Source organism: Ceratotherium simum, chromosome 13, assembly GCF_057802395.1.
Source record: "Ceratotherium simum simum isolate JZ-2026a chromosome 13, ASM5780239v1, whole genome shotgun sequence".
Lineage (NCBI taxonomy): Eukaryota > Metazoa > Chordata > Mammalia > Perissodactyla > Rhinocerotidae > Ceratotherium > Ceratotherium simum.
Window position 1 is genome coordinate 31821757 of NC_141912.1, and position 12633 is coordinate 31834389.

Here is a 12633-nt window from a genome sequence, read left to right on the forward strand (position 1 = left end):
GTAGATGAAGAATGGACACTGAAGGCCTGAGCTGTTCTGGCCTGGTGTCAGATCACCCATGAGGTCGCAGGGAGTGGGACCCTGGAAATCCTGGAAATACGGGACCAGGGCTGGTCCCTACAGGGGTGGAACAGGCCCTTCACTCTCTGTGGCCCAGTACCCAGAAAACCCTCTCTAAACACAACCCCACAGGTGTCTTCTAGGCCACCTTTTCCCATGCCCCTCCCTTCCGTGGCTCCTGCCTTTCCTCTCTTCTTGGGCTAGACCCACTGATGTCCTTATTTTCTCTTTCTCTTCATTTCCCCATGAGCATCCCCTCCTTTCTGGACCTAATGTCCCAGGGGCTCTTTCCCCAAGGTCCCAGCTTCAGAGATGTCCAGGACTGATTCCCAGGTGGAGGGACCTCCAGCCTCAGAGGCAGCATCAGGAACAAGTGACAAGGACTTGGGGGTCCAAGGTCCCATCCAGAGAAAGTGACAGACTGTGTATTGAAGCATCCAGCATGTTATGGTGGCTCACTGAGGACTTGGGAAATAGCTGTTATGGCCTGGAGATCTCATTCTTCCCTGAGGCCCGAGTCCCTGGTTACTCAGTGGGGAGCACTCATCTATGTCAGTGTAGATTTTGGAGAACACTTCAGAAGCTGAACCTGACCCCGAGAAGGGCACCCCCTGTGTGTAGGTCCCTGTCCTGGTGCAGAGAGCCTAGGGAGATCCTGGGGAAGTCCTGGCTAAGCAGGCAAGAGGGAAGCCTGAGTCTTCTGGCCCAGTCCTGTGGCCACACAGGGGCACCACTGCTCTGCTCTGAGAGTCTCAGTGAGCAGTATGGGGGGAGGATGAAGTTGTGTGTGTGTGTGTGTGTGTGTGTGTGGTCTGGGTAGTGTTCTGAGTCCTGCAGATGGCTGACCCCAATTCTGGATTATCCAGGAGGGATGAAGAAGCTTTTGAGCAGCCCAGGACTCCACAAGGATCAGGCTCAGGGTGTGGCAGGGATTGGAGGAGGGGAGCACTTAGGAGTTCTTGCACCTTCTCTGAGGTTTCCTTCTCTTCTCCTCCTTGTCTCCCCTAGTCCACTGATGGCAACACCAGGATAACAGAAAAGTAGAAGTTCTTCCACACTCCCTATTTCTTTTCAGTTCTCTCTCTTGACATGACCACAATAACAGCATTTGTGTAACTTTTTTTCAGGAAGGAAACATGACAAGTTGGTAACATGCTCATCTCTGGCAGGCACCTGGGTGCCTGGGGCCTGTGGAGAGGAGACTTTCTACTGTAAATACTTTGGAATGTTTGAATTTGCTTCTGTGTGCCTGAGTGACATTTTCAAAGTATAATTTACACTAAGAATCCCTTTCATTTGCAGGACACTTTCCACTTAATGTCCAGTTTACTCAGATGTGACCATGTGATGGGCCCAGATGCAGGCCCTCCACTGTCTGGCTCCTCCGGCACGCCCAGGGTGTCCACACCTCAGAGCCTTCACTGCTGTTCCCTGGCCTGCAAATGTGTCTCCCAGGCAGCACTTCCCTCCCTGACATTCTCTTCAAATGTCCTCACTGAGAGGCCCTCCCTGCACCACCCCTGCACGTGGCACCCTCAGTCTCCCTCCACCCCTGCCCTGCTTTGCCTTTGTTCACACCTTGTTCACCAACATACATTTTTACACGTATTTATTTACTTGTTTATTGTCTGTCCCTCCTCTAGGATATGAGCTTCATGTGGACAAGGATAGGGATTCTGATTGTTGACAGCTGTATTTCCATTGCACTGAAAGTGCCTGGTTGTTGGTTTTAAGACATTTGTTGAGTGACTGACTGACTGAATATTGCACACCCAGAGTGACTCACTCACACACAGACTCACACACAGACACATGCTCACGACACACACTATTGAACCTGCTTTATTTCAACATTATGTTGTGAACATTTCCCGTGTCATTATGTATTCTATTTTTAAATGTTTTCATATTATTGGGAAATTTTTCAAATATATAGGAAGTTTGAAAGAATAGTGCAATGATTACTTTAAATTCAAAAATTTTAACATTTTGCCATATTTGCTTCATGTGTATGGTAAATTATGTTTGTATAATTTTTGCCAAATCACTTGAAAGTCACTTGCAAGCATTATGACCCTCATCTCTAAATACTTCAGCATTCACCTCTTAAAAATAAGAACATTTTCCTCCAAACCATAATATTACTATCACATTGAGGGAAATAACTATAATTCTCAAATAATGTCAAATTTCAGGTCATATAAAATTATCTTAATGATCCTCCTATGAGGATGAAATTTTATATCAATTTTTTTTGAAAAAATCATCTCTTATTTGCAAACGATTTTTTATTGTCTACATAATATTCCATAGTGTGGATGTGCACTTGGTACAATGTGGACAAGAAGTACAGCCCCCCAGGCCTTCTGCCTCTCCATCAGGCATAAGATGGGTCCCTGTTCCAGGGGAAGCACCTGGTACTCCAGAAATTTCTCTCTTGAAGCAGATGTCAGGCAGACCTGAGACCTGGCGTGAGTGCACTCCGGCCCCACAAGGGTCAAGAGTGAATGCATGGACTTTGTTTAACACTCCTCCTCTCCCAGGGATTCCACCCATAATCAAGGGGTCGAGAAAGGGTCCATGGACTGGCACTAAGACCCAACTGTGCTAAACCTCCTCATGTCCTTCGACAGAGCCCAAGTGAGAGCCCCAAACCCCTGCTCCTCCCCACTTTCACCTCTCACAGACTCACCACCATTATCTGCCTTCAATCCATCAGGGCTGATCTCTTTATGTCCTTTTCCCTGTTTGTGTCAGTCACACTAGGTCCCCAAATATCCTGTACCCTCATCTCCACAAGGCTCTGCACATCCCTGTTCTGTCTCCTCTCGCATCACCTCCCCAACTCCTGAAACCTTTCCACTGCACCCTCTGCAGTTCTCAGCCCACGATCAGCAAAATCTCCAAAGTGCTCTCTCAGAATCTTCCCTTCACCTTGCAGCTCTGACAGAAACCTGGGTCTCCTTGAGGACATGGCTCCCTCTGAAGTTCTCTCTTGGGGTGTTTCCTCTGCCATGGACCTTGTACTCCTGGGCCTGGAGGTGGGTGGTGTCCTTACTCCTCATTGCTGCTCTCAGATCTTTGTTCCTCCCTCTTTCCCAAACATCTTCAGGGGTGAATCTTCTGTCATCAGATTAGAGCCCCTGCTCCCCTCACTGTACGTATTCCCTATGGACCCCCAGACCATTCCCCTCATTCCTCGACTCTTTTAGCTCCTGGCTAAAGAGTCTCTAGCAGTGCTATCTCCTTGATCCTTGGTGATTTCAACATAAGATGTGTAGGATGGATAATGGTCCCCAAAGTTTTTCATGTTCTAATCCTTGGAACCTGTGAGTTAGATGCCTTACATGGTAAAAGGTGCTTTCCTCATGTAACTAAGGTTAAAGACCTTAAAATTTGGAGACTATCCTGGATTATCTGGGTTGGCCTAATAAAATCACATAAGTCCTTAGAAGCAGAGAATTTTCTCTGGATGGAGTCAGAGAGATGCAGCAGAAGATAAATCAGAGAAATTCCAACGTGGGAAGGATTGCTGCTGCTGCTTATGAGATGTAGAAGGCCACATGTGAGACCTGAGAGAGGCCTATAGTTGCTGAAGGTGGTTCCAGCTGAGAGATGGCAAGGAAATAGGAACCTCAGTCCTATATCTGCAAGGATCTGAATTCAGACAACAACCTGAATGAGCTTGGAAGTAGATTCTTCCAGAGTTCCCGTTAAGGAACACGGACTTGCCGACACCTTGATCTTAGCCCAGTGAGAACATGTCTGACTTGTAACCTACATAACCATTTTTATGGCAGCTATAGAAACCCATACAGCAGAGAGGATGCTCTCACTCCCTGGCCTCTCAGTTCCCTGAACTCCTTTCCTCCATAACCTTCTACTCTGCTGTCCCTGGGCCCCCACTCCCTTGCATCCCCTATGTCTTGTCATTGCCAATAACCCAGCCCTTCCATAGTCTCCCTTTCATGCTTTTCACTCTCTGACGTCCATCTCTCCTACTCATTTCCTTGCAGGGTGGCCTAAGCTCCGGAAACATTGATACCATTATTTTTTCACATATTTAGCAGATATCGTCCCAGAAATCACATTGACACCCACAGCATCAATCATGTCCCCTATATAGTGGGAGTCTATAGAGGCCAGGTAATAAATAGAGTCTGGACAAGTCTGGCTCACAATACGATCAGTGGGTGCATAGACCCACCATGTGGTTATTGCCCCATTTCCCAAGTACAGAATTGGCATCAATACATTTGATAGTTGGAGTAAACTCCACACTGGGTCCCTGGTCTGTGGAGTAAGGGTTCTCTTTGTGCTGAAGGCCAAAGGAAACCTCTGAAACTGGCCCCATCCCGGCCAAATCAAAAATGATACTGTGCCCCAGGGGCAGGTATTGTGGAGGTTTTGCAGGTATTGTAGGGCTTAGCACCACCATTAGAGACCTGATGGATCCAGGGGTCTTGGTGGTATTACCTCTTATCTCCTTTTAATTCAGCAATCTGTCCCTGCAGAAACCTGACGGGGTCTAAAGAATGTATGAGCTACTGTGGTCCTGATGCAGCTGCTGTGCTGGATGTGATATCACTGCTAGAGCAGGTGAGTAAGGCCTCAGGCACATGGCATGTGGCTGTAGATTTGGTGAGTGCATTCTGCTTTATTCCAGTTAGAAAAGTGGAGGTGGAAAGATTAGCATGCACGTGGAAGGGACAACAACATTTATTTCTAGTTTGCCTCAGGGCTCTTTTAACTCTCCTGCCCTCTGTAATATAGTCTTAAGAGGTCTGGACCTCCTGGACATCCTATAGAATATCACATTAGTTCATTTCATTGACAACAGCATGTTGATTGGGATGGATGAGCAAGGGGTGGAAAGTAGGCTGGAGGCCTTGGTCAAACACATGCACTCCAGAGGGTGGAAGATAAACATGACAAAGACTCACGGAGTGACCACCTCAGTTCAGTCCCAGAGGTCCAGTGGTTAGGGACATGGAGGGAACACCCACGGAGGGATGTTCTCTCCAACATAAAAGACAAACTGTTGATCTTGCATCCTCACTGCAAAGAAGGAAGCACACTGCCTGGTAGGCCTTTTTGGGTTCCGACAACACATTCCAAACCTAGGTGCACTGTTTGGCTCATATTCTGGGTGACACAGAAGGATTCCAGCTTTGAGTGGGGTTTGGACATGAAGGGACACTGCAGCAGATCCAGGCCATGGTGCAATCAGACCTCATGGTGTTGGAGGTGTCAGTGGTGGGAAAAGATGCCACATGGAGCTAACGGCAAATACCAGCAGGAGAGGCTCATGTTGGCCCTTGGAATCCTGAAGGAAGGCCATGCCATCCATAGCGGAGAAATATCCCTCTTTTGGAAGCAACTATAGGTGTGTTACTAGGCCCTGATAAGACAGAATGCTTGACCATGGGACACCAAGCTGCCATGTGATTAAATATGACCATGTGTGCTGGGTTCTATATAACCCATTAAGTCATAAATTGAGAAGGTCCACAGAAGTCCTGCATAAGATGGAAATGGTACATATGTGGTTAAGCCTGAATCACATGTTCACACCCACTAGAAAACATCCACCCCTGAAGAGGCACTGAACAACCAAGAAGATAAACTGACCTTAGCAAACCTCCATCGCTGGTCAACCCAGGACTGGCAGGATGGGCACGTGAATGGAGTGACCACAGTGGCAGAGATGAGGCTACACATGGGTCCAGCAGGAGTGACTCCCACTTACCAAGGCTGTCCCAGCTACTGCCACCTCTGAACGTCCATTTTGTTAGCATTAGACCAATATGGGCCCTGAGATAGCACTATCTGTTTAGGTAACCAACTAGCCACCAAGTGACAAGTTGACTAGAGTGAGCCCCCTCCATCCTGGGAGGGCCAGAGGTTCACCCTCACAGGGATAGACACCTATTCCATGTATGAATTTTCCTTTCCTGTCCTCAGGACTTCAGCCAGCACCACTATCTGGGAGGCTATTGAAATGCTTGATCCACAGGCTTGGAATTGTGCTGGGGGACCCACTTCACAGAGAGGAGGTGCAGAATGGGCCATGACCATGGAACCCATTGGTTATATCACAATCTGCACCATCCAGGTGTTGTCAGCCACACAGAACTCTGCACAGGCCTTCCGAGGGCACATCTGATGCACCAACTTTGGGGAACCCCCTTAAGGGATGGGGTTACATCTTTCATGACACAGTGTATTTATTGAATCAGAAACCTCTATATGATGCTGTGTTCTCAGTAGGAAGAGTAAGTGGGTCTAGGACCAAGGGGTGGAAGCAGGTGGGGCTGCACTTACCATCCAGTGGGGGAATTTGTACTTCCTGTCTCCATAGCTCTGGGTTCTGCAGGGTAGGAAGTCCTGGTTCCCAAAAGCGGGAAACTCTTTCAAGGGGACATGACAAGTTCCTATTGAACTTTACCTTAGGGTAGTTACCAGGGAAGTTTGGACTCCGTTTTCCCTGACTGACAGGTGAGGAAAGGAGTTCCCTCTTCTCCAGGCAGGAGTAATCGACCCTGATCCCCAGCAGAGGGTGGGGCTGCTGTCATTCATGGGGGCAGGAGGAATATGAGTGGAACCTGGGTGACAGACTTGGGCATCTCCGTGTTCCCCCTTGCTCCACTATAACTGTGACTGGGCACGTGCAGCAACCCAGCCTGAAAAGGGTTTGAGTTCCAAGGGTCCAGACCTCTTAGGTATGAAGGTTTAGGTCCCATCCCCCAGGTAACCCACCACGACCCCCACTCCTGTGCTCTGAAATCCACGGCAGCATTTGTGCAGAGGGCCTGCTTCCCATGGGCTGTTCCCAGACAATGATTAGTCACAGCAGGGACACTAAGGCAGGCCATTCATGGGACACGTGGGGCTCCTCTGATGGCCAACTGTGTCTCCAGGTCTCCCGTACAACCTTCCTCAATTCACTTTAGATTGCCTGGCGGTCTAGGATAGTCCAACAAAACTTCTCTCCTTCTGTCCATCACTTGGGGTCAGACTTGCGTCTCAGTCTGCTGCCTCTCTCAGCATTTTCTGATTCCCTCTCCATATTCTCTGACAGGTGTTTCCCTTAATAAGATACTGCTGACTTTAATCCCATCTTGGCATCTGCTTCTTGGAGGACTTGGACTAAAAAAAATCATTTTCTTCTGTATGTCAATGACCTATTACTTATTCCATCTTGTAAAATCCTCTCTTTATCCAATTTCTCCCACCTGCATCTGGTCTATTTTGCTTGTCTTTGTATTATCTCTGAATTAATAGATATTTGTTGTTTAAAGCCACTAAGTTTTAGGGTAATTTGTTACACCGCAATAGATGGCTAATAAGGCTCTCAAGTTTCTATTCTTCTATAGGTATTGTCTGCATCTCTTTTATTTCCTTGAATGTTGAAAATGTTATCTATGCTCAATTCCAATTCCTTTCCTTCTCTTCTTTCTTATTTTTTAATTTTCTTTTGTCTTTTCTCTTCCCTTCCCTCCTTCCTTTATTCTTATTATTGGATATTCAAACATATAAAATAATACTTTGTGGTTATGCTAAAAGGAAGTATTATCTGGGTGTATACGCTAAAAGTGTAATGCCAACGTATATGAAACAAAAGAAAAATAAAGGAACTAACTGAGAATCTGAAAACAAAATGCCTGGGTGCTTTTGCAACTAAGGAAGTGACTTTCAGCTCTTATTTCTTCCCCTTTAGCTGAGTTTGTTTTATTTTGAGAACAAACACATGAGCAATATCAACACTTACACCTTCCTGGTAAAAGTTTAAATTGGTACAAGCATTTTGGAAATCACCTTAGTATTATGTGGTATGGTTAAAGTACACACCCCAGATAATCCAACAATCCTACTCCTGATCATACACTGCGGGAATTTCTTGCCTATGTGCCCCAGGAGACGTGTACACTAATGTTTACGGCAAAATCTGGAATCAACCACAAATGCATCAATAGGAAAATAGAAAAATTATGTATATTCACAAAATATAAAACTTTAGCAGTAAAAATAAACAAACAGCCTCATACGCAAGGGATAATTCTCCTACAGGTAATGTTGAGTCACGAAAGAATACATGCAGTATTTCACTGTACACAAAGTTTAAAAACAGGCAAAACTAAATAATATTTGGTTTGGGGATATATATACTTATTGCAAAATTTTAGAGAAACTCAAGGGAATAGTAAACACAAGATCAGGACAGAGGTTATATCTGGAGGATGGGATTGGCTAAGCACCCATGGTGGTTTCATAGGCTCTGTTTCTTACACCAGTGGAGGGTGCCCAGGTATTCACTTGGTCATAACTTCTTAAACTGACATTTTTCAAACTGCAGCTTGTGAACTATTTCTTTAAAAATGAAAGAAAAGAAATTACCAAAGTTCGTTGCAAAGATCCTTATCAAGAACTACCCACATTGGAACAAAGCCACAGCCAATGTTATGAGCCATGTAAAAGAAAGGGCCAGGATATCATAAAAAATTAGTATTGGCTAGAAATAGGCCATTTGATCTTTTGCTTACTGGCATCTCTTTAGATTTTCTGGTATACAGTGTTCAATCTGATGTGCAAGGCAATTCTATCTTGTGAAGGATTTGATGTGCTGCTTACCTTTAACCTCACTGGACTAAATACATTTACAGAATTGGAAAAGCACATTGTTGACCAATATAAGTTAAACTGGAAAATTTTTAAAGAAATAACTAGTGATAGAACAGAAAATATGAATGGAAAACACAATAGAGAGGCTTTAAGAAAATTTAGAGGCACATAATAACAATACATTTTAGAGTCACACTGGGTTCCAAATCATATTTACCAAATCTCTTCAAAAAACACAGTGAAAGATGTTAAATTTATTGTAAGATGTCAACTGAATAGTCAGCGTTTGAAAAACTTTGTTCCTAGATTGAAATTACTATTTCTGCCTATTGCATCACACCAAAATTCTTGTCATGATGCTAAGCTTGGTGTAGAATGAGGTATGAGAATCACATTTTTATAACTGAAAAGCAATCTGATTAGGTAAATATCTTGAAAGATGATGTTTGAGTGAGAAATTGGCATTTTAGTTAATATTTTTGGCATTCTAACAAAGGAAATTTAAAACTTCAAAGGAAGAACAAAGATTAGTTTATAGGCATTATTGTTATGGCATGGAAGTCTTGGGACCATTTGATCTAGCTACTAAGTATATGTTCTCAACTTCGTTGCAACTTATTGAAGAAATATTGTTCCTGCTTTGGCAGCACATACACTAAAATTGGAACATACAAGAAGATTAGCATGGCCCCTGTGCAAGGATGACAGGCAAATTCATGAAGCATTCCTTATTTTTAAAACAAAACAAAACATTGTTATTAAAGGCATTTTCAAGAAAAACTTAGAAATATTGTTGTATCTCCTTTCTCTGGTCTCAAACTTATTACTAATCATTACTTTCCAAAAGATAAATTTGAAGCATTAAAAAAGAATCAGATAAAAGAAGGATTTGACTTACAAAATCTTGAAACAATATTTAATTTTAATTTTAATCTGTACGTATATTCTTAGATACTCCTCCCTTCCAGAGGTGGAGCTTAATTCCCTCCTCTTGAGTGTGGGCTGCACTTAATGACTCACTGCTAACTGATAGAGTAAGGCTGATGGAATGGCGTGTGACTCTGGGTCTAGGACATAAAACACATTGCAGCTTCCATCTTGGTTGCTCTCTCTCTCAGATTGCTTGCTCTGGGGGAAGCCAGCTGCTATGCCATAAGCAGCCCTATGGAAAGGTCCATGTGGCTAGAAACTGAGGCCTCTTCCAACAGCCATATGAGTGAGCCATATTTCATGGGAATCCCCCACCCCTGGTTGAGCCATCAGATGATGCAGCCCTGGCTGACAACTTGACTGCAATCTTGAGAGAGGCCCTGAGCCAGAAAAACTCAGGTAAACCTCTCCTGGATTCTTGATCATCAGAAACCACGAGATAATAAATGTTTGTTGCTTTGAGCAGCTAAGTTTTGAGTAACTTGTTATGCAGCAGTAGATAACTAATATAGTGTCTAAGGAGGAAAATGAATTATTGCACTTTAATTTTCATTTGCTCTAAATTAACTATAAGATATTAAATGTGTCATTTGGTTTTAAGATTTAAGGAGAATTTTCATGGCTAACAGGATGCATTTTATAACCATTCACAATGATTTATTTACTTAAACTTCAATTTCCAACTGGGACCTAATTAAACAGAAAAGGAAGAACCAGGCCAAGCTAGCTTGATTCTGTGAAGAACCCTAATAACCATCCCCTGGTTATTCACCTTCCCCCCGGTTAGTCAGACATTAACGTAGGTGCTGTTGTGAAGGGATTTTGTAGATGTAATGAAGGTCTCAAATCAGTTGACCTTAAGACATGGGGATTTCCCTGGGTTGGACTGTTCTAATCAGGTGAGTCCTTAGAAGGAGTGGGTTCTTCCTGAGCAGAGACACAAAGTGTGAGCAGGATTCAATGCGAAGATGGTTCTCCATTGTTGGCTTTGCAAATGGAGGGCCACGTGACAAAGAATGCTGGTGGCCACTAGGAGGTGGGACCAGCACCCACTGCCCCTCTGTCAGGCAGCAAGGAAACAGGGACCTCAGTCCTATAACTGTAAGAAACAGAATTCTGCAACAGCTCTGTATGAGCTTGAAGGGGGATCCCGCCTCAAGATGGGAACCCAGCTTTGTGAGGCCCTGAACAGAGAACCCACGCATATCATGCCTGGATTTCTGACTAAGGAACAGTAAACAAATAAATGGGTGTTGTTTTGAGCCACTAAGTCATGGTAATTTGTTATGCAGTAATAGAAACTAATGCACAGGTTCACTGTGCAATACATAAGCACACAGCACTTTTTCCAGTGGAGTGAATTTATGAACCAATATGCACACTAGTTGCATGGAATAAAATCTTTCCTAAATTTTTTTGTATTTTTCATTTTATGATTTGTACATAATGCAATTAAATTTTAAAAAATCATATTTTGGGGTCGGCCCAGTGGCATAGTGGTTAAGTTTGCGTGCTCTGCTTCAGCGGCCCAGGGTTTGCAGTTTCGGATCCTGGGTGCAGACCTGTGCACCGCTCATCAAGCCATGCTGTGGCAGGTGTCCCACATGAAACAGAGGAAGATGGGCACAGATGTTAGCTCAGGGCCAATCTTCCTCACCAAAAAAAGAAAAAAACCCCAAAAAACATATTTCATTCAATCATTCAAAAACAACTAATTTAATGTCTACTATGTACCAGGAACAGCAGTATATGCTGGGGATACAACTTTGACCCAAACAGCCCAAATCCCCAGTGCTCATGTACCTTACATTCCAGAGGCTTCCCAAGAGTGAGATGGAGTTGTTGGAGTGTTTTAGTGAAGAAATGACACATCCTGACTCACATTAGCAGGATCGCTGACCCCTGTGGGGAGAAAAGTCCATGTGGCCCTGGTGCCACAATTCAGTAGTGAGAGGATATGGAGACTAGGGGAAAAGAGGGGCTGAGGGTGACAGGGACAGAGAGAAGGGCTGGAGAAGCAGGAGTGAGGAAAAGAAGCAGAGGTAAAGAATTCTAAAGCAGTGGAATCCTCAGATTTAAACATATGTATTGTTTTATAGATCTTTAATAAATATATTACAGACCTAGTAGAGTATTCTTGGTATTTAATGCATTCTGTAGAGCTGCCCAAAAACCAATTGCCTCCTTATGTTAATCTGTTTAAAAAATAACACAGTGTCTTGACAAAATATGCACACTGCTTAAATGTGAATAACTCATAAAAATAGGTAATGCATGAGCACTGGTGAAGTGCATTTTGACTGCATTGAATACCTTCAACTTTGAGGTGATTAAAGTTTATACCTGCTCCTAGTTGAAATACATAGTAACAAACTCTGCCTCCATTTGCTTCTTTGTACTGAGGATACCTCTGGACTCACACAAACACACTCAGGGCTAGGGAAGGAAGATTGTTTTAAACACAACAACCTGGAGTCACAGATATACTGTCTGGGAAAGTAAATCTTAGGAGCTTTGCGAGTCTGATTGCAGTGCTGTGTAGACACATTTCTGTATGAAAGGGCCGAAATCACTTCTTTTCCAGGTTAGATTCCTGATGTTCAGGTTTTTCAAGATTGTTACCCACTGTAGTTAATGAGCAAAAAGGAACCTGGTCTCGATGAAAACCTTCTCTACCTGGTGTTTTCCCCTTTCCTCCACCTCATCAAGTGAGTTTTCTTCTGGAAGAGTGGGAAAAGGGGTTTAGCCCAGCCTGGGGGGGTCTACCCCTGGTTTCCTCAGACAGCCCCTGGTCCAGGACTCAGGGAGACAGCGTGACAAAGAGCTCTCGGAGGAGAGGGGTCAGGGCAAAGTCCCAGGTCCCCAGACGTGGCTCTCAGGGTCTCAGGCCCGAGGGCGGCGTCTGGGACGGCGAAACTCAGTTTTACTTCCCAAACTGTGAGAACTGTGTCAGGTCCTCCTGCCTGGAGACTCATGACGCAGCCCCGAGGGCGGCGTCTGGGACGGCGAAACTCAGTTTTA

General features: G+C 44.4%; 1 long non-coding RNA gene and 1 pseudogene across 2 annotated transcripts; both read left to right on the forward strand.

Annotated features, from left to right (window-relative positions):
- Positions 1–2408: 2408 nt before the first annotated feature.
- On the forward strand, positions 2409–12289 carry LOC147915650 (uncharacterized). 2 transcript variants are annotated; one of them, XR_015553898.1, is made up of 4 exons: positions 2409–2531; positions 3002–3101; positions 4575–4659; positions 12197–12289. It is a non-coding gene; the product is annotated as an uncharacterized LOC147915650 (long non-coding RNA). The 2 variants fall into 2 exon arrangements; XR_015553897.1 differs by lacking the exon at positions 2409–2531 and having other exon boundaries at positions 2580–3101.
- Positions 9318–9418, forward strand: LOC147915651 (U6 spliceosomal RNA; annotated as a pseudogene).
- Positions 12290–12633: the final 344 nt, after the last annotated feature.